Genomic DNA, 22350 nt, shown 5'->3' on the forward strand with positions numbered 1-22350 from the left:
CCATACTTTCTTTGTTATTTTTTTAAATTTTTGTTTAGGTTTATGGCTTATGAGTGATCAATCCTGATAAAACTCTCGCTTAAGGCATTACCTGTCCGACACCATAACCACTCGGCCATCCTGGACACACCATTCTGTTTAACCCTTCTCATACCAAATTATTTTACCATCAATTTTTCAATTTAATTTATGCACCAGCAGTTTTGTTTCCTTTTAAAATAATCCAAGGGTATCCAAGAAACCATTTAATTAGTAGAAATATCTTTATTAATTTAATTAATAATTAAATATTTTTTCATTTATACTTTCAGCTTATATTAACTACTTGCTGTCTGGGTTACATTCTCCGTGTTCATTTGAATGCTATCAGAAAAAAAGAGTTGTATTGAGAAGATAAAAGCCGGCTATAAACCATCTTTTAAAAAAACCCACAATTCCGTCCATTTTTAAACCATCTTTGAAAAAGAACAATGTGGAATTCATCTAATCTTGCTATTTCTGGAACTTATAAAATCAAGATGCAAGTATTCTAGTAACCATGGTAACGAGTTCTTACTTCGAAAATAATTGATCTGCATTGAGTAAGAACTAATTTATAGTTGTAGAATCTTGATTATATGGATTCGCTGAGATTTGAAGATTCTGTGGTTAATATTATTCTGAATTGTATCGTTAATAATGCCTTTCAATAATATATAATTCATTTTCTTTATCTCTATTAATAAACAAATTATCGTATCATATAATTCGTTTGAGGTAATTTCCATTTAATCATGGAAAGTTAACTTTCTTTAAATATCTTGAAAGTATTTTTCTTATTCATTTGGAATGAACTTTAATCAAAATGGAATTCCCAATATTTTCTGGATGGAAGTTATAACTTCTAAATATGATTAAAAGTATTTTAAGGAGATACAATTTAGCATTCAGTTTATACTTCAGTTGTGATATTATGAAAGAAAAAATGAAAGGGATAGTTCTATAACTATTCGAAATGTGTGATTTCCTCTTTTCTCATTTCCAAATTATTAGATTTCATTTTTAATTATATTTAAACAAAAGTATATTAATCAAAGATAAATCTGAATCTTTCAGAAAAAAAAATCATTGAAATAAGAATCATCTTCGTTAGAAACGAGGATGAGGTCTTACAATCTTTTCCTTCATAAATTTGAAAAATGCATCCTGAAATGCAGGAAGACCTTTATAGCGATATTTTCAGCATTGTCAGCAGTAGTTGTGAAGATTATTAACTCTTCTGGTCAGAGATAAAAAGTATGATCGAGAATCTCCGAAGATACTGGCAGATTTCTCGACCACTTGGCGAATGCTCATGGAAGGATGCCAACATAGAAAATTAAAACAATGAAAAAATAATGCAGAGTTGCAAGGTAATAATTACATTTGAAAGTGATATAAAATTATCTTCTTTTTGGGGAAAGTTTTTACAATTTCATGAGCATGACGGTATGGTCTCGGCTTCGAAGTCGGTGGGTGTCAGCTTTGAGACTCGATTACACCGAAATAATGTCATGTAAGAGGGTCTAGTGCACGTTAAACGTCTTTCCTTTTGTGCGGCATGAAAATTTGGAAAGGGGGCAGCCAGCCCAGGTTTCGTCCTTGTTGTCCGAGCAAGCTTTAAAATTGCATGGTCCGTCCCAAAATAGCCCTTGTATTGCTTTAAAAAGGGACATTAACGTAACTACATTAAACTTTAAACTTTCATATTATCAACTATTTGTGTACTTCAACTTGAACTATATATATATATTGGTAGATATGGTTAAAATTATGAAGCGCAAAGTTTTTCTGCTTTAAATTGAAAGCAAGATAAGTATTTACTGACACTTGTATATTTTTTATTGAATGTACCTAGAAAAAAACGTGGAGTGTTTCTATACTTGCTTGTTGGAGTTTCAAATTATATTTTTTAAAAAAATTCTTTACATTCAATCTGGCTTTTAAAATTTCTACGGCTAAAAATTCAAGAATACTTTTGATAATAACTCTGCTCATTTCAAAAATTCGAGAATATAGCAAAATTTTTGCGGTTGTTTTCAGGGAAATTCTGTTTGAAGAAGACTGAGGTAAAGCTCATGTAATTTTCAATAACTGCAGTTAATCAAAGTTTCGAATTACGTACAAGAATTGACATCATGTTACTTCAAAAAGATTTGAATATAATAACACAAACTCGAAAAAAACACTCATAGAATTTTGCAATGGAAACAAGTTTCAAAACAAAATTTCTGTTTTTTCAATATTGATCTTACATAAATATTAGATTACTATTATTTCAATACGTGCATTAAATATTTCTATTAATTAGTTTTAAATTACCTAATATGATTTAATTGTTTAACCAAATTACTGCCATTGCATATTGAGATAGAAAGAAATATTATTTAATGCCCAAAACAAAGTATATATTTATATTAATAATATGTTTAATAATTTTAAATATTTTTAGGTTATTTCAAGGAATAAATAAAAGTAATATTTAAACCCCAACAAAACCCCAAAGAAATAACTCCAGAAAAGTTTTTCGAATTCTATTTTTCTGCATATCTTTTGCATTAAATATTAACAAATAATTGGCAAACTTAAACAAACTGTATTTTCTTATTGTAAAATAATTTGTTGAAGAACGTAGAAGAAAAAGTGTTTATTTCATCCTTTTCGTTTTCCACTTAAATCCAATTAATTGAAGAATAAAAGTTTTAAATTCATTTAAAAGTAATAATTACTTATATAAATTACAAAAATGCTTCTGAAATGAAAGGAATTTTGTACTCATCTATATTTGTTTCATAAATACAATACTCATCAGATTAGTACAAATATAGTATATAGTTTATTTTGCTGCTCAGTATATAAAGTATTACAGCAAATCTTGTTCTGCTTGGAAATTTTGTATAATTCCATTTCGAAATGTATTTAAAAATTCGGAAACGTTACTTGGTTAGAAATATTTAGAAAAAAATAACAGAATTTTTGTACGAGTAGAAGAGCAAAGTTTTAATTTAATTTTTTTCATTTTTATGAGGGTCCATGATTACTTTTATTTATTTATAAAGTAAGAAGTTAAAAATATATTTATAACAAACATTTTTCGAAATTATGAATTTAAAATTTTAGACATCTTGTTTCTTTTTTATGCAAGACAATTAAAATGTGAAAATTGAAGAAGAATGTCCAGTATAATTTGATGATTTTGAAGCTTTTTATGAATATAATACAATAGAAATAGCAAACGATAAAATATCTTTATCTTGAAAACAGTTTCAGAAAAATTCCGATGCCGCTAAAAAATTATAAAAATGTGTTTATTTTTTTATACGTTTTATTTTTAAAAAAATGTAAAAATTAGTTTTGAAAAGGTACATGATTATTGAGTAAAAATATTGTTATGATTGTTTAATATAAAAAAAGTCATTTTCAAAAAAGCAGCGGAATTCTGCGAAGAACAGCATTTCTGGGTAAGAAATCCAATTTAAAATGATAAGTTCGAACAAAGCAAATTTAATTTCCTGGTAATTAAAGGTATAATTTCTACCAAGAAGTAATTTTTGAACCAAAAAAGAATTCTAAGACAGTTAGGACAAATTAATTTATCCAGGCAAATTTTTTATAGAGAAAGCTTGATTCATTATCTCAAGGCAGATTCTTTGCATTTCTTAAATTATAAGACTTCACTTACTACATTTCTAAAGTATATCGAACAATATTTGTTCTTTAAACCATGGAAGTTTATTTACTGAACCACTTATAGTAAAGTAGTTAATGACTGCAGTTTAGTTTTTAAATCGCTTAAAAGAATGAAATTGTGTTTAAAAGCTTAAAAAATACTTTCTCCATTAAGTGATTTAAAAATTGAACCATAATATATTAAGACCACATAATAGGTACCCATATAATGACAAATTATGAATTTGTTTTTCTTATTTTGAAGGCTTATGTAATTAATCTCTGCTCTTTCAAGAAGCTTAACAAACAAACAAAAAAAAAAAGTCGTTATGAGTCTTGTATTTGAAGTAGAGTTAATTTGGTTTCATATCAAAGTATTGTTACGAAATTTCCGGAGTTCGTTTGGATAGTGGGAGTTATATGGTGTGGAGAACACTCAATCAGCAGGTGGCAGTAGAAAATGAAACAACGACGTATATTTACACGAATACACACAGGACAGCACAAAGACGACAACTATATACAGCACAGAAGACGATTATCTCCAGCCGAGACGTGCAGCATACACAGCAGCTTTACTCCGTCGCTGCTCCGCTAATCCCTGGAAGACGAGTTCTTCACCGTCGCTTCCGACTACTCTTCGACTCCACTGGTCCACGACCCAATTCAACGTCACTCCCCGGCAGCTGCAGCTCCTTTTATAGGTCTTAGGACTGGGGATAGAAGCCTCTCAACCAATCAGGAACGTTCGAGACGTATCTCAGTTACAACTGGACGGATCGGGAAAATTCTCGATTTTTCGGGTATAATCTATTTTGGCACCAAAGTCGTCAAATTCGTCACCAAGTCGCTAAATGGTCGTCAAGTTTGTCGCCAAGCTCTGGGAACTCCTATGGAACTGACTATGCTGGGAAGCCGCCTCACAGGTTCGTAACAGTATTTTGAAATTTTAAATGTCAATCAATTTTAAAAGTTTCGAATAAATCAATACCTTAGGAACAACGGTTATCTTTCTCTAATCTAATCATTTTTGTTTGTCTTAGTTCCTGATGTCGTTTGAGATTTTCATAAATATTGAACCAGTAGTATTACCAGTATTTCTTAGTAATAAATATTAGTTCTTACATTAAATTATTTTGTATTTTGTCGTTTCTTAATCATTCTTTTGTAGATAAAACACTACGACTAATACATACTCATGTTTCTAGGACACATAATGGTTTGAAGAGATGACATAATAGTGTAAGCAATAATTTTGATAATCAGCCGATGCATGTATTAATATACTAATATGCGAGTACAGAATACAAGTGTAATAGGTATTGTAGAAAAAGATTATAGATATCCATATTGCAGCAAACTATATTACTGTCGATTCTGAAAATAAATTAAAAATACAATAAAAAATCCATTTAAATCAGTCTATTTTAAACTGAGAAGAAAATAAAGGGGGCTTATATATAGAGCTTCCTATTTATATCTATTTTAAGTATATATAAGTATCCTTCATTTTATATTTTTATACATTCAACAATTTTTACAAAACACATTAATGACTATGACGATATATTTGATTGCATTATCAAATTCAATATCATTTATGAAAGTTCAAATATATCTCTAATCTTTAACTACGTACATTGTTGTGAAACAGCTTTTCAAAATTGTTGATATAGGGCTTCACGTAAGTATTATACATTTGCTTTTTTAATAAAAGAGAGAAAAATTCTGATAACATTGAATACTGCAAGCTTTATCTAAGAATATTTATCTCTATATTGGAAACCTATTCAGAATTATTTCAGCGTATTATAAAGTCTCAAAGGACGAAAACATTGCACAAAATAATGTCATTTTAAGACGTAGCAGCATTTAAAACGAAAATTCCTATTCTTTTATGTGTTAAAGACATCAAATAATTTAATACAAAAATTTTCTAATCAAATAAAACAGTATTTATATACAGTATTAACAATCTAATTAAGCTAAATTGTAAAAACTCTTATCTATCTTTAAAAAGTTCATGTTTTCAAAATCGTATCATAGCTTATATAATAAAGTTGAAATTACGTTTATATTCCTTTTATTGATGCTATATATATATATATATATATATATATATATATATATATATATATATATATATATATATATGTATGTGTGTGTGTGTGTGTGTGTGTATACTAATGGAGCTTCAATTCCATTCAGTCCGTAAAGTCACCGGGTTCGCTTGCTGTGGGTGTATGGTGTGAAAACAATCAACACTAAGATACAAAGAACACTGACATACGAAGACGACAAATATACAGCCAAGATTAGCACAGGCAACACACAACAGCACACTATAACAGATAGTAGCGTGCAAGTATTAATCGGTAGTAATAACGACCACAGCACTAAAAGCAGCCAGACAGAATTCAGAAGAAGGAAGGAATTAACATAGCTTCGCTCTACGGCCTCTCCATACTTCTGAAATTCAGCATTGTCTCCTCGCTTAAGCCGTATCGCACTGCCAACTCACTACTACACGACTGGCTACTCCTCACACGATTCGATGCTGCTTCCACAATAAACACCAGGACTAGGCGTACAGTTCAGCAATCACTTGAACTTCAGACAACGCTTATTCTTCGCAGGGCTATTCTGCGTAACCCTCTCCCCTCCTTGATACACGAGTCCGACTTGATTGATTTCAGCTTGAGACAGCCGGCTTTTTGTAGTTCCCGGGAGGAGGGTCGAGAAGGTTCTGAATCAATCTGGCGTATCTCAATTCCTATTGATGGATTCGATTGAATGGATTAAAATTCTTGAAGTCTTCAGTAAAATCTATTTTGTCTCCAAAGTTGTCAAAAGGTCGCCAAACTATGTGTGTGTTTAGCGTTATTTTAAATCTAATTTAAACTTTATTAACTCTAAAATGTTGTCTTATTTTCTGTTGAAATTCCACCTTTTTTTATTTAAATAATGCTACACGAGCTCTTTAAAACTGCTTTAATCAGCACTTTCACGTGCTCTAAGTGAAGGGATGAGCATCTGTGTAGCTAACCAAATTCTTTTAAAAGATATCTAAATCCCCATTCTTAAATCTACACGTATCAAATAATCCCTATCGGAATGCGACAGTATAAAATGACTAGGAAAATTTTTTCGGATGATCTTTCGCTTTCTTCCGAATTTGTATCGCGATGTGAACGGAAGTCAGTTTCATTGTCACTTCTTTTTAGTACATTTTTCCACCCGGGATGGAATAAAGCGAAGTTTTTAAAGTCTTCTATAAAAAAATTCAGTCAAATATATATATAAATAAAATCATCTACATTTAATTGATAATAGGAACAATTATACAACCAAAATTATCTACTCCTGCCATGTTAAATGCCCAGAATTATCATTAATCATTAATCTAATGATTTTTTTGCTTCAATTAATTCTAGTCTAGTAGTAAGCATGAGTTAGTTAAAGTGAAATAAAATGATTTAATAGTCTCGGAGTGATTGCGACATTAGTTAGCTAATTGCTTTTCCGTTAATTGTTTTCTGGAGGAAGCTGTGAGGCTCTCCGTGTTTCGCTTATTTTACCAATTTATTTGATGGGGTATATTTAGAAATATTTCATTCCATTTGAAAATTTTATTGTTGTGAAAATGTAAAATAAATAAAAAAAAATTTTTAAGAAACAATCTTAGAAATTGCTAATGAGTATTTAAACAATGTTTATTCCTAACTTCTAATAAATGTCATTTTCAGGCAGATTTTAAAAACTCATTCCGTACTTTTAATCCATTATAAACGATCCATTATAAACAAAAATCTAAACTTTCATATTTTTTTTTAAACTTGCAAGAACATTTCATGATTTATTTAAATAATTCAATCATTTTAAAGCAAGAATGCATTTATTATTAATAAGTAATTGCGTTTCAAAACAAAAATATTGCTAAAATATTTTTTAATCCTACTTGAAATACAAATAGTAATTAAATGCATAATGACTTCTGCTGCTAATTCATTGTAAAAAATCTGCAAATTTTTTTCATTTGCCTTGCAAAGATATTTAGATTTAAAATTATATTTACAAGTATACTGTAAAATTCGTTGCAAAACCCATAATAAAAAAGCAAAAATAATGGCTATTATTAATATTGTAACGAAACTTGTTTGAACTTGGCTCGGTCTGAATGTTTCAGTGTTAGAATGCCATGCACTGATAATGACAGTTCCTATCTGACTGCAGTCAAGTTGCCTAAATATTGTTTTATTATTGACTTAATTTATGTTATTTCTCGTTTTTTCTAGAATATTCTTATAATTTCTGTATCCTTCTAAACTGGAAGATTCGAGTCATTTCGTCTTGTGGATAAAAAAAGATGGAAATTTAGCTCCTTGAATAAAGTGTCGTTTTGAGATTAGCGATTGCTATCTTTGACTTTAGTTAACACATTGTTTATCTAAGATAGCGTCATCTACGGTTACAATATTTATCACCAGTTGTGCAGGAAATTAGTCTTCACTTTATACTATAATTTTTACATTGGAAGGGATATGAATGTCAAACCCATAATTTATTAAATGGATTTAAAGTTCCAACTTCTCAGTTGAATCTATGTTGTATTTATGATTATAACTAATCCGCAGTGCTGTGTTGTTGTAGTTAATACAGATTGCTTTAAACTGTCACAAAAAAAAATTTAAACATATCATTTTCAAGTAAAGTATTGTAAGGCACATATTGTTATATTGTTTGTTCCTATGTTCCTATTCAATTTGTAGCATATTCCTCCTTAAAAACTATTTTTTACTATTAGTTCTTACCTAAGATTAGATAAAAGTTTTCAGAGTCCTTGAAGGCAAAAAATAATGAAAACCAAGTTAAAAGGAAAAATAGAATAAAAATTAAATAAAATAAAATAAAGACTTTCTCAAGGGTCACCCTCAGGTAGGGATTCAAAATAAGGGATTTTTTTCTGTGAGGAAGCGGATTTTTGTCTAATAGTATTGATCCCTCGTGACCCGAAAATTCCGTGGAATTAAAGCCTAAGAGATAACCAAAGCCTAGAGCCATTTTTACCGAAAAGAAACAAAACAATAAATTAAAAAAATACCACCACTAATAAGCAAAAATACAAGAACATGAAATAAATTATATAATAATTCTCATAACCAATTATGAAAACAAAGGGTAAAGGACATACAAGCAGCAGGTTAAAAAAAAAATTACAAAAGGTGTCCCATCTTGTTTATTCTTGTTTCCCGCGCCCTAAAATGTTTCTGCTAACGCCATTCAAGGTAAAAATAATTGGAGGGTCTCAGCGCCATCTATTGAGTTAATATGCAACGGAAAGTCTATTTTTATTTTAGGCAAAGGTTCATTCCCTAATCATCTATTTTTTTTACTAAAATATTAATATTGCAGTAGTTTCTGGAAAATTCATTATTAGTTAAATTTTTAATGAGATTATTTGTTGCTTCAATATAAGAAATTCTGTAATTACAAACTCTTTTAATCCTGTTGAATTGTGATAAAATTAAATTTTTGAAAATTTTAAAGTTTAGAATAGAATGATAATTATAAAGTTTCGTTATTTTAAAATTGATTTTTTCTCTTTTATTGTAGATATCAACTATTATTTTTAATTAACAATTTCGATTTTTAAATCCAGAAAGGTAGCTTCAAGTTGATTTTTATTTGTTTCTCTTAGAATTAAATCTTTTGGATAGAAATTAGTCACAATATTGGTATTATCTAAGTTTATCCAAAGTATGTCATCAATATACCTCCAACCGTTTATTAAATTATATTTAATTATTTTTTTCTCATAATAATGTATGCAAATATCGACTAAAGCACTTGAGAACTCTTTTTCCATTGCAATGCCCTTTACTTTTTTATAAAAAATTAAAGCTTCTTTCAATTTTATTATTACGTTGCCCGAAACCTTTACTGAATTCTCTAAAAATTTCAAAATGGTCGGATAAATATTTCGTGAAATATGAAGTTACTCTGATAAGCATAACACCCCTTTCAAGAGCTTAATCCTTTGTTTGTTTACCAATAAATATTTGCCATGAAGATAAGCACAACTCCTGTATGAAACCTGTATTGTTTGAACATTGTTCATCTTATTTCTAATATAACCACTCTATCTGTGCAAATGTCTATCCATCCTTTCTGGGCTATTTTTGAATTTAAAAAACACATTAGTTTTTCCAGATTCCTACACAATTTATTTCTTACTTTCATTTTTATTCGATTTAGAAATTCTGCAAGTTTACAAGAGATCATATTACTTCATTATGAACAGCGAGAGCTGTAGGACGTGTGAATCAAATTTCTCAAATAAAACAGTTTTAAAAACTGATATTGGTTCGATAGTGAAACCAAAATTAACGATACTCTGAATGTTAATTAGAACATATTAATTTCAACAAAGCTAAATTTCAACTACTTTTTGATAATTTTGTTTTATATTAAAATTTTTTTAGCAAAATTTGTTTAGAAGATTTTAAGCCCATTTTTATTCATTCCAGTTTTCCTGAAATTTTGATTATTCAAGATGGTTCCTTGGATTTATATTTTATTTAAATGGTTTACAGTATACCAATTTATACAAATGGTTTACAATGGTTATATATATATATATATATATATATATATATATATATATATATATATATATATATATATATATACCAATTAATAAATTTTTATAAATTAGCTTTTGGGTTCTGATTAGTGTGGGCATCTAGTGTAAATTGAATCATGTTTCCTACATATAGAACTGATTTGTTTAATAATATAGGCATTATGAAATTTCATGGAAAACCTTTTCTAGAATTTATATTTCATGAAATATCGTATTCCATATTTATTTCATTTCGCACAGACACGTGCTGAAAATTATACTTTCTTAAGTGAAGCAATTTCTAACTTTTTTTTTAATTTGATCTTTCGATAATGTGATGGCAACTCGTTGATAAAAGCTCATCTTTTCCCATTAACGTAAAACATGCTCTTGCACTTTAAACTTCATTTTTATTTTGTGCGAAATAAATTGTTGGAAAATATAGTTAAATTTTTTAATTCATTAAAACTACAAACTTAATATATAGGTTAAAATATTAGTATTATTTAGAAATAATATTTTTTAAACTTTAAGATGATGTAAAAATTATTTTTTGGGCTGCAATATTTTCGGAAATTATCATAGAAAGGTGCGAAAATTGTGCTTAACTTTTAATTAAAATAAATTCTAATTTAATTTTCAAAAAAAATCGCCAAGAGGTGCACTTTCCACCTGAAAAGTATATATATGTGCTAAATTTGGTAGCTGCATGTCAAATGATCTGGCCTATAGAGTGGCCACAACTCTCTTATTCATATTTATTATAAGTAAATATAAAATAATTATTAATAAAAATAAGTTAAAGATTTCAATTTTTTCTCTTTTTGTTAAATTAGAATTATGATCTATTTTACAAATGATGAATTTATATTAAATGAGTGCATTATCATTTATATATGTCTCGCTATTGTTGCAAAAAATAAGTTATCCGATATAAATTGATTTTATTGTAATATTTCTCTTTTTAAATCTTTAAACATTCTTTTTCTAGCTTACATTTTCTAAAACTAAATATTAAAAGTGAAATACAATTTTTCAGTTTCTGAAATGTTTTTATAAAGGTACAAATGTATTTTTAATAGATCTAGGCATCAATTTGTAAAAATAATTATCTAAAAAATAGAGAAAGCAAAACAATGGATATTTTCCAATAAAACCTAAAATAAATTTCAAAATTTGCAGAAAATTTTTTCTCGAAAACTAATTTCTATATCCAAAAAATGTATCTATGATTTCACTAAGACCATTATGGGTATTCTCCAAAAACATATTATAGTAGAATTTTAAAAATTAAATAAGGATTGCCATTTTTAAAAAGTGAGTAAAAAAATTTAATATTTTTAAATCTTGAATTTGTAAGCAGGAAACAAGTTTCAAAACTCTTAGTTTCTGTACAAATTATATACAAACAAAGCAAAAGAGTTTAGTTTAGTTATATTAGCGTCCCGTTTGATGCAACACTAGGGCTATTTTGGGACGGACCTCGTCATTTTGAACCGCGGTCAGATGACGAGGACGACACCTGAGCTGGCACCCCCCTCTCCACACCACACCAGCGGCAGGACGTTTGGTCAGGACGTATTTAATGTGCAACAGAACCCCTTACACGACGGTTCTTCGGTGGAATCGGGTCTCGAACATGAAACCCTCCGGTTCCGAAGCCATTACCTTACCACCATGCCACCGCGGACGTCTCAAAGCAAAAGAGAATGTATTATATGAAAACAGTAGAAACTAATTTTCACAGAATAAAAATTATCCCTTCATTTATCCAATAACATGAACATTATTGTTCAGTTTAACTACTATGTTTTATCCGCAACACTCAAAGGCTGTTGTGGTCTGGTGATAAGGTCTCTTTTGCAGAACCGGAGGTCTTCAGTTTGGGGAACCGATTCCACGATACGCGGTTCTGGTGCATACATGTTAATCCGTCGGGGTCGTACGCCTCCGAGCCGGGTGGTGAGGTGTGAAAGCTTGGAGAAAGGGTGTCAGGTTTGTCCTCGTCATTTAACTGTGGTTCAAAATCACTAGGTTCCGTCACAATATATCCATAGCGATGCTTTCAAATGGGACCTTAGTATAACTAAACCAAACCAAACTCCACAATTTTATAGGTATAGTTCCAAAGGTTTCAAGATATAATAAAAATCACCCACGTCTAGGTGGAAATGGGAGAAATGTACCCGCCAGAAACATCTGGCACATTCTTTTACTAAACTTTGATCCATTATCAGCAGAACGTGTAAAGTGCATAACGTACTTCCACCATTGTAACTGAGATGGAAAGAAATGTTCTGTTTGTTATTTTGTTTTGTTTTTTTCCTAAGAGAAGAAAGCAACGAATAGTTAGGTATTGAAAGAGTGGGATTTAGTAGCTTTTTCGGATAGTTCTATCACTAGTTAGCAAATTTCTTTTCCATTAATTACTTCCTGAACACGGTTACAGTGTTCGATTAGAGTTACTGAATAAAAAAGATAAAAAATGAACAACGAACTTCAACAATTCCTAAACAGTTCGCTGCTTATAAAAAAACCAATATATTTACTAAAATTTATTGAGGATTATTGCATGCTGTTTGAATATTGTTGTTGTTCTTTTTGGAATAAAAATATTTTGAAATTAATTCGCTTTATTTCGTTTGTATTATTAAAAAAATTCTGATAAATATATTCTGGGCAATGAAAAATTATTTATGAGTTCTTAACTGCTTAACTGAATGTAAAATTTCCATTGCATCGAAATTTTGAAAGAATAAAAAAAAGCAGAGATACGAATTTTTTCTAATTTATTCAAAATTTATATTATGTATCTGGAAAAATTAAAAATAATTATGATAAAATATGCATTTATTTCCTTTTTAGAAGATTTTACTCTGATGAAAATTGCCTTATGTCTAAGCACTTATATTGCAAATACCGCCTTGAATTAATTAATGAATACTAATTGTTAGTCAACTATAATTAGTTTTATACTTGGGCTAACTTGAAAATTCTAACATTTATAAAAGTAGACCATTTCCATTAAATGAAACAAATTTATTTTCGATAAATTAACTAAAATTAAGTATATAAAAAAATACGGGATCAGTTAAGTACAGATTTAAAAAGTCAGCAGGCGCTGTTATATATAAAACGCGAAGTATAGATGCAAGGCTTTTGAACACTAATTTTCAGTACTCCAAACATTTGCCGTTAATATAGAATTCTGCCTACCTTCAGAATCTATGTAGCTTTTATATGTATGTGTAATATGTAAATATATGTAATAAAGTATAAATATATTCTATATGTAATAACATGTAAATATATTCTATATGTAATATTATGTAAATATATTCTATATGTAATATTATGTAAATATATTCTATATGTAGTATTATGTAAATATATTCTATATATAATAATATGTAAATATATTCTATATGTAGTATTATGTAAATATATTCTATATATAATAATATGTAAATATATTCTATATGTAATAAAATGTAAATATATTCTATATGTAGTATTATGTAAATATATTCTATATATAATAATATGTAAATATATTCTATATGTAGTATTATGTAAATATATTCTATATATAATAATATGTAAATATATTCTATATGTAGTATTATGTAAATATATTCTATATATAATAATATGTAAATATATTCTATATGTAATAAAATGTAAATATATTCTATATGTAGTATTATGTAAATATATTCTATATATAATAATATGTAAATATATTCTATATGTAATAAAATGTAAATATATTCTATATGTAGTATTATGTAAATATATTCTATATATAATAATATGTAAATATATTCTATATGTAGTATTATGTAAATATATTCTATATGTAGTATTATGTAAATATATTCTATATATAATAATATGTAAATATATTCTATATGTAGTATTATGTAAATATATTCTATATATAATAATATGTAAATATATTCTATATGTAGTATTATGTAAATATATTCTATATATAATAATATGTAAATATATTCTATATGTAATAAAATGTAAATATATTCTATATGTAGTATTATGTAAATATATTCTATATATAATAATATGTAAATATATTCTATATGTAATAAAATGTAAATATATTCTATATATAATAATATGTAAATATATTCTATATGTAAAAATATGTAAATATATTCTGTATATAATAATATGTAAATACTGTTACGTATCTGTGATGCGGCTTTCCAGCATAGTCGGTTCCATAGGAGGTGCCAGAGCTTGGCGACAAACTTGGCGACCATTTGGCGACTTGGCGACGAATTTGGCGACTTTGGCACCAAAATAGATTATACCCGAAACATCGAGAATTTTCCCGATCCGTCCAGTGGGAACGGAGATACGCCTCGAACGTTCCTGATTGGTTGAGAGGCTTCTAGCCCCGCCTCCTGAGACCTATAAAAGGAAGCACCCGCAGCTGGCGGGCAGTGGTGAACGAGCGGTGAAACAGTGGTGAATTGAGTAGTCGGAAGCGACAGAGAAGAGTGGTCGTGGGCCAGTGGAGTCGTCGTAGTTGTAGAGCTGCTGTGTATACTGTTGTATGCTGCACATCTCGGCTGAAGATAATCGTCTTCTGTGCTGTATATAGTTGTCGTCTTTGTGCTGTCCTGTGTGTCTTCGTGTAAATAAACGTCGTTGTTTTATTTTCTACTGCGGCCTGCTGATTGAGTGTTCTCCACACCATATAACTCCCACTATCCAAACGAACCCCGGAAAATTCGTAAAAATACTTTATATGTCTAAATATATGTACCCACTATATGTATGTATATACCTTCAACATGTTATGTGTGACTTCTATTGGATTATTGGATTTAAAAGATTTGTATTCATAAATTAAGTGTTTTACAATCCAACTTATTATTTTCTTTATTTCTTTTATTCAATGAGAAAGATTCCCCTCGATGCAACTCCTCTTTTTATTTCTGTTTACATTTCGTTAACAAAATCATTTTTTTAATATTTTTTATTACTATCTTTACAATAATTTGTAAATTCCGAATTGTTAATACGAAATTCATACCCAAAAATTATATTAATTTTATGGAGATACATAGAATTCAGTGTTATTAGAAATTCAAACAAATGTTACAATATATTTTTCTATAACATGAGCTTTAAATTGTAAATATGACTTTTTTTAAAACTCTAAAGCTAATTTTGACGTGATTTTTTTTTTAATTTTTTGGTTTAGAGCTATTCTGTTACTATATAATTATTAACATTAGAAGTAATTTTAAACTTAAAAGTATATTGTCTATAATCTCTTATCAGTTTGCTCAGATACGTGTAATAATTATTAAAAAATTTGCAAATTTCGAAAAGAAATTAACTTTATCAATATATTTCTATTTTTTTGCTGATAAAATTGGTTTTTAGAAAAAATGTACTGGATGAAATATTCATTTACACAAAGAAGAAAGAAAACCCTATACATGTTTTTATTCAAGTCAGGAACAAAAATTAGAGAAAAATAAACTCAAACGATTTTCAATATCAAAAACGAATGGAATAAGAAATGTGGAGTTTTTTTAAAAATTATTTTGGCAATCTGAATCTGGCAAAACTCTATGAAATTTATTACATTATCTCCGTATATTCTTCGTAAACATAAAATAAATTAATAAAATATTTTTTAAAAGAAAACTCCCAATGAAAGAGACATAAATCTAACTAAATTTGTTTTCTGAATTTTATTTAAATTTCAGTCTGTCTTTAATCTTGAATTTCGACAAGAAATTCTGCATTATCTTGGAATATTTTAGAATTATTTGCTTTAGAAACTTCGGGTAAAAGATAATTTTTGAAACCAACAACTTAATGATTTGTGACATAATTCTGTATATCTTCTCTTCACTTTGAAATGGCTGCCATTTTTCTTTTTATAAATTTGAAATTTAACAAAATTTTCTAATATTTTAAGAGATTTATTATAATTTAAAAAATTTTTGATATTTATTATATTTTGAGGCAAAATAAGTAAAATGGGAACTTTAGTAAACACTGATAATAAACACAGCTTCATTAAATAAAGTCATTTAAATATTTCTAAAATTTTTTCCGTTTCACACGTTTTCGATAAAAGTTGGATGCCATACAAATTTAAAAACGTAATTAAATAAATAATCTTCTTCTAAAAAAATAAATTTGCAATTTCATGCTTCTCTTTTAGAAAATGCCTGTTTTTATATTTCACAAAACATTTAGTTAAACTATATATTTTTATACACATTTTCATTACTTAATTGTTTTGAGTTTCAAGAAATTAAATTTAGTATTTTATCTTCAGTTTGCTTTTTGATATATTGTAGAATAGTTTATTTATTATTAAATTAAAATGACATCTTTTTACTATTTTCGAAGCTTAACTGTTTGTTAATCGATTAATTTTAGTTTCATTTTCATTGTAATTCTAATTCTCAGGTTTAAATTAATTTTATTTTAATTATCTAGTCCTTCAGAAAATGCATAAAAACTTATGATTAATCACCTTGCTTCAACTGTTTTTACTTAACCGAAACGTTCAAGAAGTTTCGAAATCTCACAGGTTCCACATCATCATTAAAATATACTCCTGAAAACAGTATCTTTCATCAAGTACTTTCTCAAACTCAAAGTTGTAACCTGACGAAGTATTTATTTAATGATTAGGATAAATTGACTTCCGCGTCAGGTTTAGGATTCTTATTAGAGTTTATTCTGGGTACTTTTGAAATCATTACTACATATGCTGCTGACGATTTGAGAATATTTCAAAGCTTCCTTCCAAATGGATTCTGTTGATAGGAGATTGCTTAAAATTATCGCTTCGCCATCGAATTAATTCTCAAACTCGGAAGTACTTAAATGTTTATTTATTGCTTATAGTGGGCATACTTTGAGCTTCGAATTCGAATTAAACTTTTAAAGAAGAGTTGTTAGCAATTATATTAGATTATTGTCACTTCCCGGACCGGTCAATTCACAAGTACATTCCTTAAAAATATAGACGATTTTCTTGCTGAATGAGACATAATAACTTATTCTTGACAGATATTAGCCTGTATTTACCATTGGAAATACTCTTTAGATAACATAAACCATTATTTTTTATGTTATTGTGATGGGAAAACACACTACAAAACCTCAAGGTCTAACATTTAACCGAATTATCAGTCCTAAAAGCCACATTTGAAAAATTATTTATTATCCACTTATATTTTAATCATAGAATATTCCTTTCGTCTGCTACAAAAATTACCCATTTATGAAGCTTAGAATTTCATTATTTTTCTTTAGCGAAGATCTGTCTCTAGCTTTAACAGGCCAATTTGTTTTAGAATGGGCCATGAAATTGAGAAATAAAATTAGAGAGGGCCATAATTTCAAAGACTCAGCGATATCAAAAATGTCACAGTTCGATTGGTAGCAGAATTAAAACTTTTGCTATTAATATTTTGTTTACAGATGTTATTTATTTTGTTTCTAAATGAATCAATTATTTTTATTACAAATAATAGTAGACCAAGTATATTTTACTTATTATGATTGATTCGGAATACACATTGCTAACGGACACCCGAAGATTGGCGGTCATCGCTTTCAAATGAGACTCACAAAAATCCTTATCTTTTATTATAAATGTTTTTTTGTTTGGTGATTTAATTATTTTGTTTTCAACTTAATTATTTTCTTCGCAAATACTAACAGGTCAAGTATATTTTACTAATAATGAACAACAACATTACAAATTGTTACTGGATACCTGAAGACAAACGCACATGGCTCTGAAATGAGACTCGCAAAATTTATACATTTTATTATTAAAATTTTGTTCACAGATGTTATTTATTTTGCTTTGAAATTAAGTAGAGGATTTATTTACAAATATTAACAGATCAAGTATATTTTACTAATCATAGCTCATAGGACAGAATACTGCTAGTGGATACAACAGGACGCATACACATCACTTCGTTATGATACCATCAAAATTTATATATTTTGTTTACAGATGTTGCTTATTCTATTTAGAATTTAAGTAATATTTTTTATTTACAGATTATTAACAGATGTAGTATATTTTATTAATAGAGACTGGTAGGACTATAAACTTCTGTTGGATCTCAGAGGATTGGCAGCCATCGCTTTGAAAAGAGATTCGCCAAATCATCAATTAACAAAACATTTATCCAGACAGAAATATTCTTGGACTCACCCACCGGCAGTGGACCACCAACTCACAAGTAATACATCTTCTTCTTTGTTCTCCCCCCCCCCCAAAAAAAAATGATCAAAATGGAAAATATGACTTGAAAGGAAATGATAAACTAATATAAATCGAAAGGAAATAATATAGAATAAAAAGTTAGAAAAACATAAACTTGCAAAAACAATATATTATTATAGATAAATATTGTTATAGAAAATTCGTAAGTGACAATTCGACAAGCTCGATAATAGATAATGATGCTTCCAATATCGATAACTGTCCTCTATTGTATATTGAACTCTTAAGGACATGGGCTCTCTTTCCGGTTGTTGAGGTGGAATTAATTCTGTCTTATGTCTGAAAGAAAAATTTGTGTTGCAATATATTGAGATACCTGAATTCGAATGATCGTAAGGATAAGAAGGTCAATCCATTAAGAATACGGTAAACATATGTAGCAGAATACGTACGAAGCAATTACAAAGGCAAATATCCGCAGGTATTAGCAAGTAGCAAATCGTTATAACTGCAAATCGTTAGAGAACTCTCTGACTAGCAACACAACAAAGAAAGAGATTCAGGACTTCAGTATTCATCTCCTAATATATACCTTCCTTGACAAGGTATAGAAGCTACCAGAAAATTTTCGAGTCTTCGTTTCTAATAGAGATATCGCTGAAGCTCGTGTATTTTCGAGAACCTACATTTTTGCTTCTAAATTCATCACATTCTCTGCCAAACCTGTTCTTTTTATATGGCGTACATTCAGTATTAATTAATATATATGTAAAATTCTTTTCTTTACTATAAGAATAAATGTGCTGAAAAGCAATATCACAGATTTCTAACAGTAAAACATGACTGAAAAGTACAGACACCTAAGAATAATTTGCTATATTGGAAAAAATTAAATGTGGAATCTTAATAGAGCAAACTTCAAGAACTTAACTTTGTTCTATTAAGAACAAACTTAATAGAACAAAATAATAGAATATGCTTAACTAGTACCCACACAGGGTTACCGGTAGCATAGAAACCAAGAGGGAAAATTAGCTTCAAACCTAAGTATAGCTTCCACCCGATAAGACATAGGCATGTTACACAACATCAAACAAACATAAAAATATATTTAGAAATCATCAAAAACAGCTACAAAATAATTTTTAATAGCGCACATTCAAAAATATTTAGACTTTTAAAAAGATAAAAATACAATATGTTCATAGACAAAACAATTCACTAAAAATATACAATAGAATAGCTGTTTTTCTTTCAGTTCCTCTCCTGTGTATCCAATTTAAATATATTTCTCTGTCAACAGACAGGCGACCACTTAGCTCCTCATGATTTCCTCATTCGCTTCTCATGTTTTTGGCATTTAATGTTCTCTGGCCAAGGTTGGATTTCTTTTTTTTTTGGGGGGGGGCATAATGAGTTTTCAATCGCTGTTTAAAATCAGATTTAAAAAAATATATGCATCGCATATCCATATTACAGCTTTTGATATTTGCCCATATGCAGTTTGAGTTTTTGTACATGCCTGTATAAGTATAAAACACAGATACCGCTTTTTTAGCAATAAAACTTATTCTTTTTTTATTTTGATATGACTTCAATAAACTAAAACCTTCCCCAATAAATGCCCTACAAAATGGTACAAATATCTCCAATATCAGTTAATTTTAATGTTTTGAAGTCATAATGAGTTTTAAATTGTTGTTTAAATTTAAACGTAAACAAAGAAATGTATCATATATACATGCCACAGATCTTTCTATTTGCACATGCGCAGTTTGAGATTTTCGCCCATGTATGGATAAGTGCAAACCACAGATATTGCTGTTTTACGCATCATCAAATCTTAGTAGGGAAATAATTAAAATCGCAGTTATAAAACTCTTTTTTTTATTTTGATACAATTTTAATATGCTAAAACCTTCCCTAATAAATCTCTTACAAAATGGTACAAATTTTTTGAATATCAGTCAAATATTTCTCGAGTTTTTCCTCTTTCAAACGTACAGACGCTTTCAGGGGACTACGTTCATTTTATACTACGTATAGATGCTTCAATAATGTTTATTTAAAAATGATATTTAATTTGTTGGCTAAAATTATGGTATTCTTGGCCTCCAAAATGTGCATTTATTAAAAGATAACGGCTGTTTGTTCATCAATAAAATGTTGGCTGTTTCGAAACATTTTTCAAATCCATAACTTGATTGCAATTATAAATTAATTGAATGCTCCCAGAATTCATTCCTAGAACTGAGATCTTGCAGAAGATAATTTGAAACCTGTCTTAATAAGATACGAAAACCCATAAATAATTAACAGCCATTTTCATGCAAGCTAATTTCATGGTTCTTCAATTTTCATATTAAAAGAGTAGATAGCTGGGGGATTATTAAGGACATTTAAGAATTCCAGCGAAGCAGAACCCTGCTGGCTTACCCATTGCTTAAAATTATGAGTACCTACTCTTTTAGTACTCCCTTTATACGAAGCACTCTCCTCAATAAGTTTACAGTAAATTGACTTTCGTCTCAAGTTTCGAATTTTAATTGGACTTTAACACAGATCTAATGGAGCATGTATAAAGTTTCTTAATAGAATTGTAGAAGTTTAGCCCTTTATAGATCTCTGGTATATATTCTTTCCACTTGCAAAATATTATGAGGGTTGGGAAATATATTGTAAAATGATAAATAAGATGAACTTAAGCTTAAAATTCGATTGAGGTACTTTAATAGCTCCGAAATACATGGAATTTATACTTAAATATCATTCATATTCAAAACTTTTAAATATGCTTACCACTTCCCGTTCAGGATGTAATGGTTTTCGTAGAGACATTAAGTTACAACTTTTGTCATTAAATTTTAGCTCCTGTAAACATTTCTGGAAATGTTTACAGAAGTTTCTCCACTATGTTGTGTTCCTTATATATAAGATTTTCTAATATTTAACTATCATTATTTGTTATTGAATTAATTTAATTTAAAGTCAGCATTCATTTAAAAAAATGAACAAAAACTGTTGATGCAGTTGGATATTTTTTAAAATTCGGAATTTTCCTGCTAATGATTTTATGCCTATTTTGACTTTTTTTGATATATTTAGTATTTGAATATTATAATTTATGACATTTGAGTTTGTTTCTTGACTCAAAACGTTACTAAGATGATATTAATAAAATTGATTCAGATTGCCAAAGTTTTATTTTTATGCAATGTAGCAATCCGCCCAGCACAAAAAAAATTGAAATTGAGCTTCAAACTTTTGCATCAGACATTGCTGAGCCATATTTGGCGCAGCATAGCCAAATATGGCTCTTGCGCCAAAAAACACCAACCAACCAATCAACCATCAGACATTACTAAGTTTGAATTCCAAACAACTTCACGGTTTATAACTAAAAGAAATCTATATAAAGTTGTTTTAAATTTCTTAAAATTAAGTGGTAAGTTTATTTTCCATTGAACATTCGATGATATTTTTATCCTTAACGCTCAGTGGTAAGTATGCTTACCACTTTCAGTCGCCTCTGAACGATTTCTGGTAAGCTAATTTACCACTTATTAATTCATAAATTAAGTGACAAATCAACGAGCTTTTGATGTTTTAGTATTTATATCATCAATTTATCATGTTATAACCCTAAAAATTTTTATTTGTCAATGCTCCGGAAAATATGCCTTATTAAGGATTAAAATTATATATTCTAAGACCGTAATTGTTCATCAAATCGGTAGATGTTCATTTCTTATTCGTTTAAGCAAAAGTTCTTCATATGTACTATTTGCTATTA

The sequence above is a fragment of the Argiope bruennichi genome, chromosome 7 (assembly GCF_947563725.1).
Source record: "Argiope bruennichi chromosome 7, qqArgBrue1.1, whole genome shotgun sequence".
In the NCBI taxonomy this organism is placed as follows: Eukaryota; Metazoa; Arthropoda; class Arachnida; order Araneae; family Araneidae; genus Argiope; species Argiope bruennichi.